Source organism: Oryctolagus cuniculus, chromosome 12 (genome assembly GCF_051225735.1).
Source record: "Oryctolagus cuniculus isolate XC-2025 breed Fujian yellow rabbit chromosome 12, ASM5122573v1, whole genome shotgun sequence".
NCBI lineage: Eukaryota > Metazoa > Chordata > Mammalia > Lagomorpha > Leporidae > Oryctolagus > Oryctolagus cuniculus.
Window position 1 is genome coordinate 1,774,036 of NC_142878.1, and position 14,239 is coordinate 1,788,274.

The 14,239-nt window shown below is 57.9% G+C and overlaps 2 long non-coding RNA genes across 2 annotated transcripts; one reads left to right on the plus strand and one right to left on the minus strand.

Moving 5' to 3' along the window:
- Window positions 1–548: 548 nt before the first annotated feature.
- Window positions 549–10,718, minus strand: LOC149122905 (uncharacterized). Its single transcript, XR_016218633.1, has 2 exons — window positions 9,749–10,718; window positions 549–964 (listed from the first exon to the last, which is right to left on the minus strand). It is a non-coding gene; the product is annotated as an uncharacterized LOC149122905 (long non-coding RNA).
- LOC149122906 (uncharacterized) lies at window positions 10,509–12,626 on the plus strand. Its single transcript, XR_016218634.1, has 2 exons — window positions 10,509–10,642; window positions 11,649–12,626. It is a non-coding gene; the product is annotated as an uncharacterized LOC149122906 (long non-coding RNA).
- Window positions 12,627–14,239: the final 1,613 nt, after the last annotated feature.

Genomic DNA, 14,239 nt, shown 5'->3' on the forward strand with positions numbered 1-14,239 from the left:
ATGCCAGAGTTCCTGTCTGGCCACCACGGGGCCAGGCTCACGCAGGGTCCTCTCCCTCGGAGCTCAGAACGCCCCCTTGCCTGTGACCTGTGTGTCTGGGAAGCTGCCCGCGCTTCTGGCCTAGGCTTTCTCCCCTGTTCACTGGGTGAGGGTGATGCCGCCCTTGCGAGGGCTGCTGGGGGACAGGTGCAGCACCGGTCTGGGCACAGGGCTGGCCATTTACTAAGCACTGATGTTAGTTGTATTATTGTCACCACTGTTACAGGTTCACTGACATCTGCCCCCAGACAACTGGTAGAGGAATTAAGTGAGCAAACACAGTCCTTCCTAGGTGTCTACGTGGGACAGGCTCCAGGAACCCCCAAGGGAGGGAACCCCAGTCGGCAGATGCTCAAACCCGATAGGACATGGTGCAGTGTTCACACAGAGCCTGTGCAAAAACCGCCTCCACCCTCAAGTCGCCTCCAGATTGCTCGCCGTACCTGACAGCGTAAATGCAGTCCAAACAGTGGTTCAGCTGTGATAAGGAAAAATCAATACATGGTCAGTACATTTGCGGTAATGTTTTAATATTTGATATTACTAGTTAATATCTTAATATCCGAGGTTGTTTGAACCCATGGGCACAGACCCGTGGATCCGTGGAGCTGGCCCTGGACGTGCAAGGACAAGAGTGGCGGGAACGGATTCAGCGGCGCTGCCTCGACTCCTCCTGGGTCAGAGGGCACGGGGACAAGGGAGCACTTGCACTCACGCTCTTGAGCTCTGGCCATTCCCACGCATGTCTGAAACAAACACAGCAGGTGCAGGATGGCAGGTACTGCAGAGGGCTGCGATTACAGTGCAGAGATCAGCCCCAGCAGGTTGGCACAGCCAGGAGACACAGCGTGACGCACCAGGTACAAGGCAGAAGGGCAGCCCCATCTGCAGGCGGCAGGAGTCGACCAAAACTAGAGATTCTGTCCTTTGGGAAAGAAAAAAACCCAGGGTTTAGAAGTGGGGGATTCACACAGCATCACCATGCCCACCACAGCCAGGCCTTGTGCCAGAGCCACACGGCACGTGAGCCAGGGCAGAGGGAGCATCGTGAGGCCACCCCAACACCATGGCTGTAGGAGAAACTCCCCTCGACTGGGGAGCCTGAGGTCTGAGCGTCTGCAACCCCCAAATTCATGTGTGGAAGCCCACCCCCAAGGGGTCTGTGTGTGTGTGCAGTTGTGTTGTGAGAGTATGAGCATTGGCTCTGAGATGGTCTCTACTGGTTTTCCACTTTCCACTTCATGCATTTCTGCTCTTTGTTATATTTTCCATTGTACTTACTTTGGATTTAAATTGCCTCTTGGGGCCGCGCCGTGGCTCACTTGGTTAATCCTCTGCCTGTGGCGCCAGCATCCCATATGGGTGCCAAGTTCTAGTCCCGGTTGCTCCCCTTCCAGTCTAGCTCTCTACTGTGACCTGGGAGTGCAGTGGAGGATGGCCCAAGTGCTTGGGCCCTGCACCCCATGGGAGACCAGGAGAAGCACCTGGCTCCTGGCTTCGGATAGGTGCAGCACTGGCCGTAGCAGCCATTTGGGGGGTGAACCAGCAGAAGGAAGACCTTTCTCTCTGTCTCTGTCTATAACTCTACCTGTCAAATAAATAAACATAAATAAATCAATTGCCTTTTAAGGCAGAAAAGTAGGTCAGTTGCTTTAACTCTTTCTCCTTGCCTGACGATGTCAGCATGCAAAGCTGTGGATCTCCCTCAGTGGCTGCTTTAGCTGAATCTCTCATGTTGCACGTGTGTGTTAGCCGTCATTCAGCTGAAACTGTTCTCTACTGTGTGACACGTGGTCACACAGACACAGGCTTTCTACAAGCATTGGGGGTTTACCAGCATTTTTATCACTAATTTTATTTCCAATTTAATTCCATTTGGACAGAGAATATATTCTAGAAGTCAGCGCCCAGCGAGAGCTGATTTTTTTTAAATTTTTTTTTTAAATTTTCTGATAGGCAGAGTGGACAGTGAGAGAGAGAGACAGAGAGAAAGGTCTTCCTTTTGCCGTTGGTTCACCCTCCAATGGCCGGCACGGCCGGCGCGCTACCGCGCACTGTGCTGATCCAATGGCAGGAGCCAGGTACTTCTCCTGGTCTCCCATGGGGTGCAGGGCCCAAGCACTTGGGCCATCCTCCACTGCACTCCCGGGCCACAGCAGAGAGCTGGCCTGGAAGAGGGGCAACTGGGACAGAATCTGGTGCCCCGACCGGGACTAGAACCCGGTGTGCCGGTGCCGCAGGCGGAGGATTAGCCTAGTGAGCTGATTTTTGACTCACTTCTCGTGCGTGAGTAGAAGGTGTGTTCTGCAGCTGTGCGCGGCACCGATCTGTGAATGCCAGCGAGGTCCAGGTGGTCATGATGGCATAGATGCTCGCCGCCCCTAAGTCCTAACCCTGATGTGATGGGACCAAGAGGGGGTGCCTGGAAGTGACCAGGCCAGAAGAACGAGCCCCTGGGAGCCCCCGACCGTGTGAAGACCCAGCAGGAAGTCAGCCTGCTGGGCCTGAGTCCCCCGCTGGGGTCTTGGGTTCCAGACCATGAGAAGTGAGGAGATGCTGTTGCACCAGGCCGGCCGTGGGGTTTTCAACAGAGCAGCCCGAGTGGACTGACAGGCGTCAGAGGTGACGCAGGGCTGCGTGGGTCACGTGTGTGTCTTCCTGAGGAACTGGCCCCCTCTGGCTTAGAGTCCCTCTGCGACGCCAGTGCCCCTGCAGCCCTGCGGGGCTTGGGGGGTGACCCATCCTTCTCCAGCCTTTGCTTCAACCCTGCTTTGTCTTGAAGTTAAGGTCATTTCTTGTACTTGAGACATAATGAAGTTTTACTTTTCTTTCCACTCCAACAACCTCTGCCGTGAAATGTGCCTCTGATTCGTTTGCATTCACGGGGCTTGTGGATGCGGCCGGGGTCACGTCTGTCGTTTTGCTTTGCTCCTCTGTCTCATCTGTTTTCAGCTCTTGTCCCCTACTTTTCTGCCTGCTTTGGGGTAACCGCTATTTTTTAGCATTCTGTTTTAATTCTGCTGCTGGGTGTCCATCTCTACTTCTGCGCGTTGCACTTCAGCGTTACGTCCTGAGCTGTGACCACGGTCCTGCCTCATGGCGAGTACAACGGGACAGCCCCGCGTACTCCCCCACTTGCGCCCTTCGATGTTGTTGTTGGATGTAGTGCACTACGTTTGCTATAAACCCCACACTAGATTTCACCTACAACAGGCGTAGTCTATTAGAGAAATTACGGGAAGAAAAAGCAGTCCTTTGTGCCCACCCCCATGGCTACCATCCTTCCTCCCAAAGATCTGGGTTTCCGTCTGCAGCTTGAAAACCATTTCATCAGTGTCTCGGAAGTGGCGACAGATGACCTCTGGTTTCTTTTATGGACAATGTTTGTCTCACCACCATTTTTTTAAACATGAAAGTTTGGGATTCTGGGTTGACAGTTTTTCTTTTTAAGATTAGTTAAATAATACATTTACTTGAAAGCCAGAGCAAGAGAGAGAGAGAGAGAGAGGGAGGGAGAGATCTTCCATCTGCTGGTCACAACTGCTGGGGCTGGGCCAGGCCAACAGCCAGGAGCTGCATCGCCCACGTGGGTGGCAGGGACCCAGACGTTTGCTCCATCACCCGCCTCCTCCCCAGGCAGGTCAGCAGGAAGCTGGATGGGAAGCGGAGCAGCCGGACCGCACCAGCACTCCAGTATGGACCCGGCATCACAAGCGGCAGCCTGGCCACGGCTCCCCGAGCCGGCCCGCGTTCTCTTCCCTCTGCCGCGCCCTGCAGGTGTCACTCCATCACTCCATGACCTTCTCGCCGCCGCTTTTCTAACAGAGAACTGGTCACCGGTGTGCTTGCTCCCGGCGCGTGATCTGGCCTTGTTCTCTGGCTGTGTGCATAGCTGGTCTTCCTCTTCGACTTTGGCTGGATTTATATGCAGTAATTTTCTTTGTTCATTTAATTATCCTGCTTATGTTCCATGAGTTGCTTGATTCCTAAAGTTTGGGTTTTTTTTTTTTTTTTAACAAACTTTGGACCTTTTAGTCATTAGGTTTACAATGGTCGTATCTTCTCCATTTTTTCTCCTCTCCTTGGATTGGAATTAAATATATATGTGTGTGTGTGTGTGTGTGTGTGTATAACCACTGGGTCTTGAGGTTATTTTTGTCTTTTAGGGCTTTTTTCTTTGTTCTTCACTTTGGGGAAACTCTGTCCATTTCTGGTTTGCTTACCCATCCTCTCCATGTGGTATTAGACCCATCCAGCAGTTTTTAAATTCCGGATCTTTAGTCTCCACCTGTGAGACCGCAGTTCAGTTCGTTCTTCCAGGTCCGGTCTCTCGGTCGCTGGCGTCCATCTGTGCGCGCGTCATGGCTGTATTCTCCTCCAAACCCCCAAGCACACTTCAAGGAGATTCTCTCCAGCCCGGCTCTCGTGCAGCAGCCCAGAGTTTGTTTCTGTTGACCGCTGAGTCCCTTGACTACGGAATCCATGTCTCTGTTTCTGCACCTTCCTGGCTGCCCTGTTCTGACCGCGAGCCGACAGGACACCAGCGAGATGCCACGTAGCCCCTCTGTCTGCGCTGACCGGCTACGGCCATCTGCCAGAGGTCTGTGGCCCCAGGTACGAGTGACAGCACAAAAGCTAACCCCGCCTCCTGCCCCGAGTGCAGCGTCTCCCCACGCTCCACTCTGCTGATTCATCGCCATTTCAATACTTTCCCCAAATTTACTCCTTGGAGATATCGCTTTCTCATTTTACAGGAGGAACCCTAAGCCCTTCCTTTTCCGTGTCTGGAGGTCACTCATCCACTCTGGTCCTGCGATGCTCCTGCTGTCACTCCTGGCGATGGCACCTGAGATCCTTGAGCACGGGCTCCTGGCCACACACCCTGCCAACACGGTGGCGTCGCCCTGGCAGGGAGCAGCACCTGCCCCGTCCTGCTCTGAACTGCGTTGTCTTCTTCCAGCAGCTTGCCCGATGCCACCGTGCTTGCTGGCAGAATCAAGTACTCCTTTTTACATGAACGCAAAGCGCACACATGCAACACTGGAGTCGTGATCATGTCACACGGATGAGGGAGTGTGGGCACGTCCGCCCTCAGGCTCCGAGCCCTTCGAGGCCCAGTGGAGCCCTCTCTGTGCTGGGTACATGGGCTGGGCCCCTCTGGCGTCCAGCATAAGGGAAGCGCCTTGCACCAGGCCGGCATCTGCCATTATTCCCAGCCTGGTCAGCAAGTAGCGGCTCAGAGGTCACCATCTCCTTGGTCCTGTGAGGCAGCAGGCCAGTGCTACTCGGCGTCCACTCCGAGTTTTGTTGCCATGGACACCTTACAAAGTTCTTCAGGGAAAGCCAAGCCCGTTCCTCTCTCCCCCACCCCTGCCTGGCCTCATCAGGGACCAGACCTGCAGTGCTGACAGGTGTGGAATGTCCATCAGCCCCTTGCGGCTGGGCCAGCCCAAGGCCTCGTGGCTTCTGGGCCCCAGCGCCGAGGTATCAGGTCACAGGCAAGTTGGAAGCAAGGGCTCCTCGGGTCAGGCTTCCCAGGCAGGGGCAGAGGAGGAATAGAGATGTCAGCCATCGGGGCCGCCCGTCCGAGCCCGAATTCCTACTCCTTTTCAAGCGAGGCTGCGAAACTGCAGGCCAGGACCACAGGAGGAAGAGGCCGACTAGACAGGGACGTGGCTTCCCTGGGTGTGGCTGTGAGGGCTGGCCGCTCCGACGGTGACACGGTCCTGCAGCTCAGAGCCACGTGCCCATGATAGCTCTGCGGTAGGGGCCGTGTAGAATCCCACAGCACAGCAGCTAAGGGCAGTCTCCGCAGTCGCACAGGTCAGTGCCCCTCCAAGCTGAGATTGTGACAAGTTCTATCAGTCCTCTGGGCCTCGGTTTCTCATTACTAAAGTGGATCTGGACGATGAAATGTGCAGCCCGGTGTCTGGCACAGAACAAGAGCTCAGCGGCTGCTGGTGGTCGCTAGCATCAGGCCCGGGGAGACGTCAGAGAGGTCAGGAGGAAAAATGCAGGCCCTGCCCTCCCAGAGGAGCAGGTGGGGGTGCAAGGGCCGACCTCAGCTTTGCAGCGTGAGCCGGGCGGTCCCGAGCGGCTTCTCCTTCCTGGAGGTGCTGGGGAAACTTCCCAGGAACGTGGGCCTTGCACTGGGCCTCGTGGGGATCCCAGGCTGCAGAGAGCCGCAGTGGGGTGTGTGGAAGGCACACGGTGTGCGGGAGTCTGCGTGCTGGGCGTGAGGTAAGACTCCCAACGCTGCAGAGGAAGCCGAGGTAGGCAAAGCCGCTCCGTCATCCCTAACGTGCGACTGGAGCACAGCGAAGGTTTGTGAAGTGGGGAAGGGACACGGGTAAAGTCCGTGCCCATGTCCCACTGTCGTCCCTCTCCATGGAAATGTGAGTTTGCCCCCTGCCGACAGAGTGGAGCACCTGGCACCTTCCTTTCCCCTGTCCTTATTCATACTAGGCTGTGAGAGACTGATAGAGCCCGACGCAAGGCTTCCCCAGGCCCAGGATGGCTCAGTAGGAGACCACTCGAGCCAGAGGAGGCTCAGAGACCCCCAGCCCCTCTGTCCAGGTCCACCTCAGGGGAGCTCGTCTTCCAGTTCTGCCGCTGAGTGGCAGCCTCTGCTGGAGCTGCCTGGGGGTCCCGGGGCGGTGTGAGCCCCACAGACTCTGGGCCCCCACCCCGGGAGGCGTGTGCAGCCTGTGCCGGAGCTTCTGGCCGTTGCACCTGCCCAGAGCTGAAGCACTCACTCACGGCCAGGTTGTCAGGGGCAAGGGGGCAACGTCCCGGAAAAGACCAAGTTCCTGGACGGCTTCGTTGTTTCCAGCCCACACTCATCCAGCAGGGCCTTGGCTCCCCACAGCTCCACCTCCTGCCCCCACACGCATCCGTGAGGGGCTGGTGTGGCGGGCACCGTTCCCGTCTCACTGTTCTGTTGGGAGTAACTAAGCAAACCGTTTGAAATTCCCTCCACCTGCAGTCGACCTGCACACAAGGCAGGGTCCCTTCTGGGACTGTGAAACACCTGAGAACGGGCGGGGGTGTCTGGGCGGCAGTGAGGGAGGACTCACGCTCCGTGACCTTGGCCTTACGTAGGCCGGACAGAGCTGGACATTGCCCAGCCCTTGTGGGATGACGGTGACACCGCCAGACCCCACCATGCCCTCCACCTCCCGGTTTGCACGCCCGTGGAATACGTGCAAGGGCACGTGACTCCCGGTACAGACTCTCCTCGCCGGCTGGGCCGGGGAAGCCCACCCTGCACGAACCGTGGGGGCCTGCATGAACCGAGACAGCCAGCCAAAGGCCCGAGCCCCAGCCCTCCGCCACCTCCAGCCCCACCCCTGCGCCACGGCAGCTGGGGGTGGAGCCCCAGCCCTGAGCAGCCCGGGAGCCCAGCTGCTCTCCCTTCTGCCTTTCCGACCCCCTCGCCTTCGCCGCCCACCCCAGCCTCGGCAACCTCGCCACCCGCGCAGGAATCCGGAATCATCCGCATGCCTGCACATCACTCACACCCAAACTTGTCGCTCCCCGTCTTCATGGGGGAACGACACTAAACCCTGCCTAGGCTTCATATCCGAGTCACGGCACCATTATGTCGCTCCCCCTCTTCATGGAGGAACGACACAAGACCCTGCGCTGTTCTTTCGTCTGCTCGGCCCTCCCCGGGTTTGCTGCTGGTTCTTCCCGGGTTGGCTACTATCCCTTCCACCTCCGTGGAAGGGCAGTTCCCCCTGGCCACATTCCCCACTTCCGCAGGGGAGCGGCACACCGCCGGCCGGCTCGTCTCGGGGGCTGCACAGGTGTTCCTTCAGCTAGATGTTCCCCATAGATGTTCCTGGTGCATGCCGTCTCTCTCCTCCTTTATAGTCCTCCTCCGCCAATCCCAACTCGGCTGAGTACGCTGCTCTCCAATCAGGAGCAAGTCCTACAGTTAATTGGTTGAACTGGAGGCAGCTGGGTAGAAGCTGTTTTCTCCTCTCCCAGCGCCATATTGTAGGAGAGCAGATGCATAGAATAAGTCTTAATTCCAGTAACTTAGTCTAGTCCGAGCTGCTCCCCACAGAGGAGAGCAGATGCATAGAATAAGTCTTAATTCCAGTAACTTAGTCTAGTCCGAGCTGCTCCCCACAGATCCCCCTTTCTTTTTATTTTTTGGTGTTGATATCCCGGCTTTGCGCGGTCCGCGGTCTCCACGCTTAACCCTTTCGCGTCTGAACCACGGCCTACGCCAGCCCCGTTCCCTATCTACTCACGCCCCGGGCTAGCCTGGCGAATTCAACCCAGCGTACGTCTCCGCCCCACGGTTTGGCTTTCCGTCCTTTGCTCCCCGGGCTAATCAGACGGATCCCAATCTGGCTTGCGTCTCAGCTTCTGGTTTTAACTTTTCGCCCCCTATTCCCGGGCTAACTTGAGAATCCCAAAGTGGCTTTCGTTTCCGCCTCGGCCTGCCCCCCGCGGCTTCAATTTCCCTAACATTTTTCTCTACCCGGTATGTTTCCCCAAGCTTTCTTCCAACAATACTCCTCCCTCATTTCTCCTGGCCTCTCCCCACAGTCTGCATCCGAGTCTGTTTGTTCTAGCTTTCACTTTCGCTTTCGACCTTAGAGATTTCTCCCAGCTTCCCCCCGCAGTCCGCATCCGAGTCTATGCCTAGGCTTTCAACAGCTTCCTCCGGCTCCTTTTTCGTCCGGCTTTTCCCTAGGCTGTTTGCCAGTTTCTCTCTCCGATATTTTCCCTAGTTCTTCCCGTTTCTTCCCTCCTAAGTTTCATATCCGTCCTAGGTTTCCTATCCGAGTTAGGTTTCCTATCCGAGTCACGGCACCATTATGTCGCTCCCCGTCTTCATGGGGGAACGACACTAAACCCTGCCTAGGCTTCATATCCGAGTCACGGCACCATTATGTCGCTCCCCCTCTTCATGGAGGAACGACACAAGACCCTGCGCTGTTCTTTCGTCTGCTCGGCCCTCCCCGGGTTTGCTGCTGGTTCTTCCCGGGTTGGCTACTATCCCTTCCACCTCCGTGGAAGGGCAGTTCCCCCTGGCCACATTCCCCACTTCCGCAGGGGAGCGGCACACCGCCGGCCGGCTCGTCTCGGGGGCTGCACAGGTGTTCCTTCAGCTAGATGTTCCCCATAGATGTTCCTGGTGCATGCCGTCTCTCTCCTCCTTTATAGTCCTCCTCCGCCAATCCCAACTCGGCTGAGTACGCTGCTCTCCAATCAGGAGCAAGTCCTACAGTTAATTGGTTGAACTGGAGGCAGCTGGGTAGAAGCTGTTTTCTCCTCTCCCAGCGCCATATTGTAGGAGAGCAGATGCATAGAATAAGTCTTAATTCCAGTAACTTAGTCTAGTCCGAGCTGCTCCCCACAGAGGAGAGCAGATGCATAGAATAAGTCTTAATTCCAGTAACTTAGTCTAGTCCGAGCTGCTCCCCACAAAACTACAGAAGCGTGGGGCAAAAAACAGCAGCGTCGGATCCGGCCGGCTGGAACCAGTTCTCATTACCGTGATTCACAAGAATAGGAGCTCGAATTTGCATGCCATTAAGTGTTTAACTTGTGGGAGTTGCATTGGATTCCAGCTTTCAATTCTTCATGGAAGCTGGGCCTCCATGGTTTTCTCTCCCAAGTTCCAGAGCTTTGAAACAAAAAATAAAAGAATGGGCATGCCCAGTGGGTTTCTTTGAATTCACAAACTCACTCTGGGGAGGGGGCGCGGAGCACTGGGGCCGCTCCCTCAGCAGGGAAGCGGAGCCGGGACGGAGATCCGGAGATCCGCGCTGGCGGACGGGAAAGCCTCTTGGAGCAGGACGTGGAATCTTAATGCTGAGCTCTTCAGAGTTTGCGAAACCTCGTCACCCCCTGCCAGGACCTGCCGAAGCGGGCTTGGGGTCTGCCATTTTCCATAGCAGCAGGAATCCAATGTGCACTTGACCCTGCCTCGGGGATTAGCCACACCTGTCCTCTGGCTCTGGGTGCCAAAACCTGGGTGGGTGTGACTGCCCAGCTGGCCCCTGTAAAACCCGAGCAGACTTTACATAAGGACACAGAGCGGCAGCGGATCCCCACAGGGCAGCGTCCTTTTACGAGCCACGCCCGCACACTACTTCCCCACACCGAGGGAAGTGACTCTGAGCACCCATTAACGGCAGCGAGAGGGGCTGGTTTGCATCGGCTGTGTTCTGTTTCTGGCAACAATTGCACCTGTCCGTGACGCCCTGAGAAACCGTCAGCTCTGGCAGCACGAATCTTCAGGGCAGAATAGGAGCCACTACCCGAGGAGGGCTGCTCACCCACTCGGAGCTCACGGCTCGCCCGCCGGGGTGGAGCTCAGTGCGGGCGTGGCTTCCAGCACCCACGGATGCACCCACAGGTCCTCCCCTCACCAACGCCTCCTCCCCTGAGCTCAGAGGAAGCCTGGCCACTCCCCCAGCCCAGGAGGAGACTGCCCACCGGAAGGAGGCGGAGGGGAGGGGAAGGAGCGCCGCCCGGGCACCAAGCGCAGCCACCGTCCTGGTGCCGAGCAGCAGAGCAGGGCGCGGGTCTCCTCCCAGCACCGACCCCGCCTCCCTTCCATCAGCTCTTCTGGAGCCAAGTAGGGAACAACACGTTTTAGTAGCGAAGAAGCCCAAACCCTGTAACCCTCCCACCACATGCTTCTCCCAGAAAGCAGGGACCGCCCGAGATCCATCGCCCGGAACGAGCTCCTGGGGAAAAGGAAGGGCCCCAAGCCTGAGGCAGGGCCGGGGAGTCCCGGGTGGCGCTGTGGCCCGAAGCGCAGGCCGCCCCAGAGGCCAGTGCACAGCCCTGGGCTCGCACCCGGCCCCCCTGGCTCCCGGCACCATCACCACCAGCCGGTGGCTCGGACGTCATCCGCAGGGAGAGGGCTGTCGGCCTGCGGCTCAGGTTCTGGCGCGGCAGCCTGGGTAGGGTTACGCGTGTGCTTGGCGCCTGCCGCCCTCCGCTCAGGACAGCCAGCCAGGCCAGGCAGAGCTGGCACCCCGGAGGTGTGTCCCAGCCAGATGTGGCTCCACAGACACCCGGCCAGGCGAGGGGTTCTGGTGTCCGTGCAGCCCCGCCCTGCAGCTCCACACCCGCCCACTGAACCTTGGGGAGCTAATGGCTCGACCTGAGCCCACCCTTGCCAGCTCTGCCTGCCAAGCCTCAGGAAAGCATCCCAGGGCGTTCCCCTAGCCCCTCACCTCCCCTCCGCCTCTGCCAGGTGCCCCCAGTCTCCTTCACAGACGTCCCCGATGCCCTCCTCTGGGGGCAGGTCCCTTTGTCTCCCCTACTCAGCTTCCCAAGTGTCCTTGAACCAATCCTGGAGCCTCCCACCCCCCCACACACACTGCCCCAAGCTCTGTCCCGGGCGGATCCCATCCTTCTTCAGGTCCCAGGGCCCGAGGGTGCTCAGGAAACGCAGGTGGAGGAAAGGAAGAAGGGGGTGGGGGACCCCGAATTCCCTGGAAGCTGAGCAGGTTTCCGCGGTTGCTGGAGACAAAGGGGAAGGCCGGGACCAGAGCCAGCGTGTCTGTATCCGGCACACTCTGAGCACGCTGTTTGACTACACACACGTTTAGTTCTCTCATTGCATTTTACAGGTGAACAGCCGGGACTCAGAGCCGTGGGGAAACGTCCCCAGGGCAAACAGCTGGCAGGCGGAGCCGGAGCCTGGATCCCTGCCCGCACACCGGCGGAATGCACCCACACTCCCAGCACGGCCTTCTTGGGACCACAAAGTGTTTGGACCCAAATGAGCCTCAGAGGGATCTTATCTGAACCGTGTGAGGCCCAGATAGGCCGCGTCCATCGCCCCAGGTCGCCCAGCTGGTTTGTGGCAAAGCCAAGAGCTCCCCTCTCCCCACTCCCCGTCCAGGACTCTGGCATGACCCCAGCCCGTGCGCAGCTCCATGAGAAGTGCCGGAGGATCCCGCCGGCCCCGGCCGGAGCGCAGGGAAGCGGCCGGGAAGCAGGGTCAGCCCGAGTGCTTCCCAGAGCAGCTGTGCGTCCATGGACACACTGAGCAGACAGACGCCTGGAGGACAGCGCCAACCCCTGGTGTCCCTGCAAGGGGTCTGCCCCTGGGGGAGTAGGCACCGAGGGTCTCTCTTCAGCCTGTCGGGCCCTGCTCTCTGACCTGAGCTCGCACCCAGCAGCCTGCCTGCCCCGATGGACCACTTTGCCGCCTGTGTCTCCCGGACAGCACCCTGGAAACCAGCTCCCTGCTGTGGGAGCAGCAGCCCTGGACAGGGGCTCGGGCCAGCACCTGTCGTCCTGGTGGTGCTGCCACCCGGCTCCTCCTCCTCCCTCCCACCTTCTGCTGCCCCTGCTTGTCTGAGGCTGTTCCTGGCCTTCTCCTGCACTTGCCCCGCCCTCGGGGACACGCGGGCCTTGGCAAGGGCTCCGTCCCCTACATTTTGAGGTTCTTCCGGGCTGCCCTGACTTGTCCACTGTCTGACCTTGACCTCCAGGTGGCAGCAGCCCTGTGCGTTTAGACTGATCCACTCCACACGGCCACCTGAGGCCGGAACTGCCTCCAGTCTGGCACGGCTGCTCCCGCACAGGAACCAGGGCCCCTGTTTCTGGTTTGTTCTCTGTGGCAGCATCCACAATGATGATGTTGGTGGACTCATTAGCGGATGCAGCTCTAGGCGTGCCTGGTGTCTGAGCTTCCCTAACAGAGGGCCACGGCCAGCCAGGGGCAGCACCAAGGCCTCTCACAGCCCAGGAGGCCACAAGTCCAGCCCCGACAGCAGCAGGCGGGCTTCCCCCGAGGCCTCCCACACCCGGGTGTGTCCACCCGGAACGCCTACCGTACCCAGAATCCGGGCCCCCTGGGCTGAGATGGGGCACCCGGAGCTCCCCCAGCCCTCATGCGCCAAGTCCTAGCCCCCACGTGGTGGGGCTTTGGGGCATGATTAGGATGGGATCCACGCCCCCATAAGGGAACCCCCTTTCACCATGCAGGGCAAGGGGGGTGCTGGGAGCCAGGAGGGGCCTCAGCAGCACCTGTGCCGCTGGTGCACGGATCTGGGACTTCCCTCCAGAGCCGTGATCCCCACAGACCCTGCTGTGTCGAAGCCCGCCAGGCTATGCTGTGTCAGACAGCAGCCAAACCAGACCCGGGGTCAGACTTGAACACAGGAGCCGGGGCCACACAGGAAGCCGCCTCGTGTTCCCAGCCACACCAAGCAAGCCCCACACCAAGGCTTTCTGTGAGAGTGTGTGTGTGCACGCGTGGTACATGGATGCATGTATGTGGTGTCGGTGTGCTGAGTGTGGAATGCGTGGTGTGAGTGTTCAGTATGTGTTGTGTGTATGTGTGGTGTGTATGTTATATGTGTGTATGTGTGTGTAGAGAATGTGCACGTGTGTGGCGTGTGTGTATGATGTATGGTGTTTCAGTGTGTGTGTATTTGTGTATGGGTGTGTGTGGGTGTGTATGCACGTGTGTGATGTGTGTATTTGTGTGTGCTAGTGGTGTGTGGTGTATGAGTGTGTGGGTGCATGTGGTATGGTGTGTGTATGTGTGTGTGGAATGTATGGTGTGTGTATGTGTGTGGTGTGTGTGATATGTATATTTGTGTGTGTGCGGTATGTGGTGTATGTGTGTATGTGTGTGGGATATGTGTGATATATGTATTTGTGTGTGCATGGTATGTGGTGTATGTGTGTGTATGTGTGTGTATGTGGCATGGTGTGTGTGTGTGGAATGTGTAGTGTGTGTATGCGTGTGGGGCATGTGTATGTGATATGTGCATCTGTGTGCATGTGGTGTGTGGGTGTGGAATGTGTGGTGTGCGTATGTGTGTGGGGTGTGTGTGTGTGATATGTGCATCTGTGTGCGTGTGGGGTGTGTGTGTGGAATGTGTGGTGTGTATATGTGTGTGGGGTGTGTGTGTGTGATGTGTGCATCTGTGTGCGTGTGGGTGTGATATGTGTGTGTGTGGTGTGTGTATGTGTGTGGGGTGTGTGTGTGTGATGTGTGTGTATATGTGTGTGGGGTGTGTGTGTGTGATATGTGCATCTGTGTGCGTGTGGTGTGTGTGTGTGGAATGTGTGGTGTGCGTATGTGTGGGGTGTGTGTGTGTGTGATATGTGCATCTGTGTGTGTGGGGTGTGTGTGTGTGGAATGTGTGGTGTGTGTATGTGTGTGGGGTGTGTGGGTGGGTGGAATGCGTGGTGTGTGCGT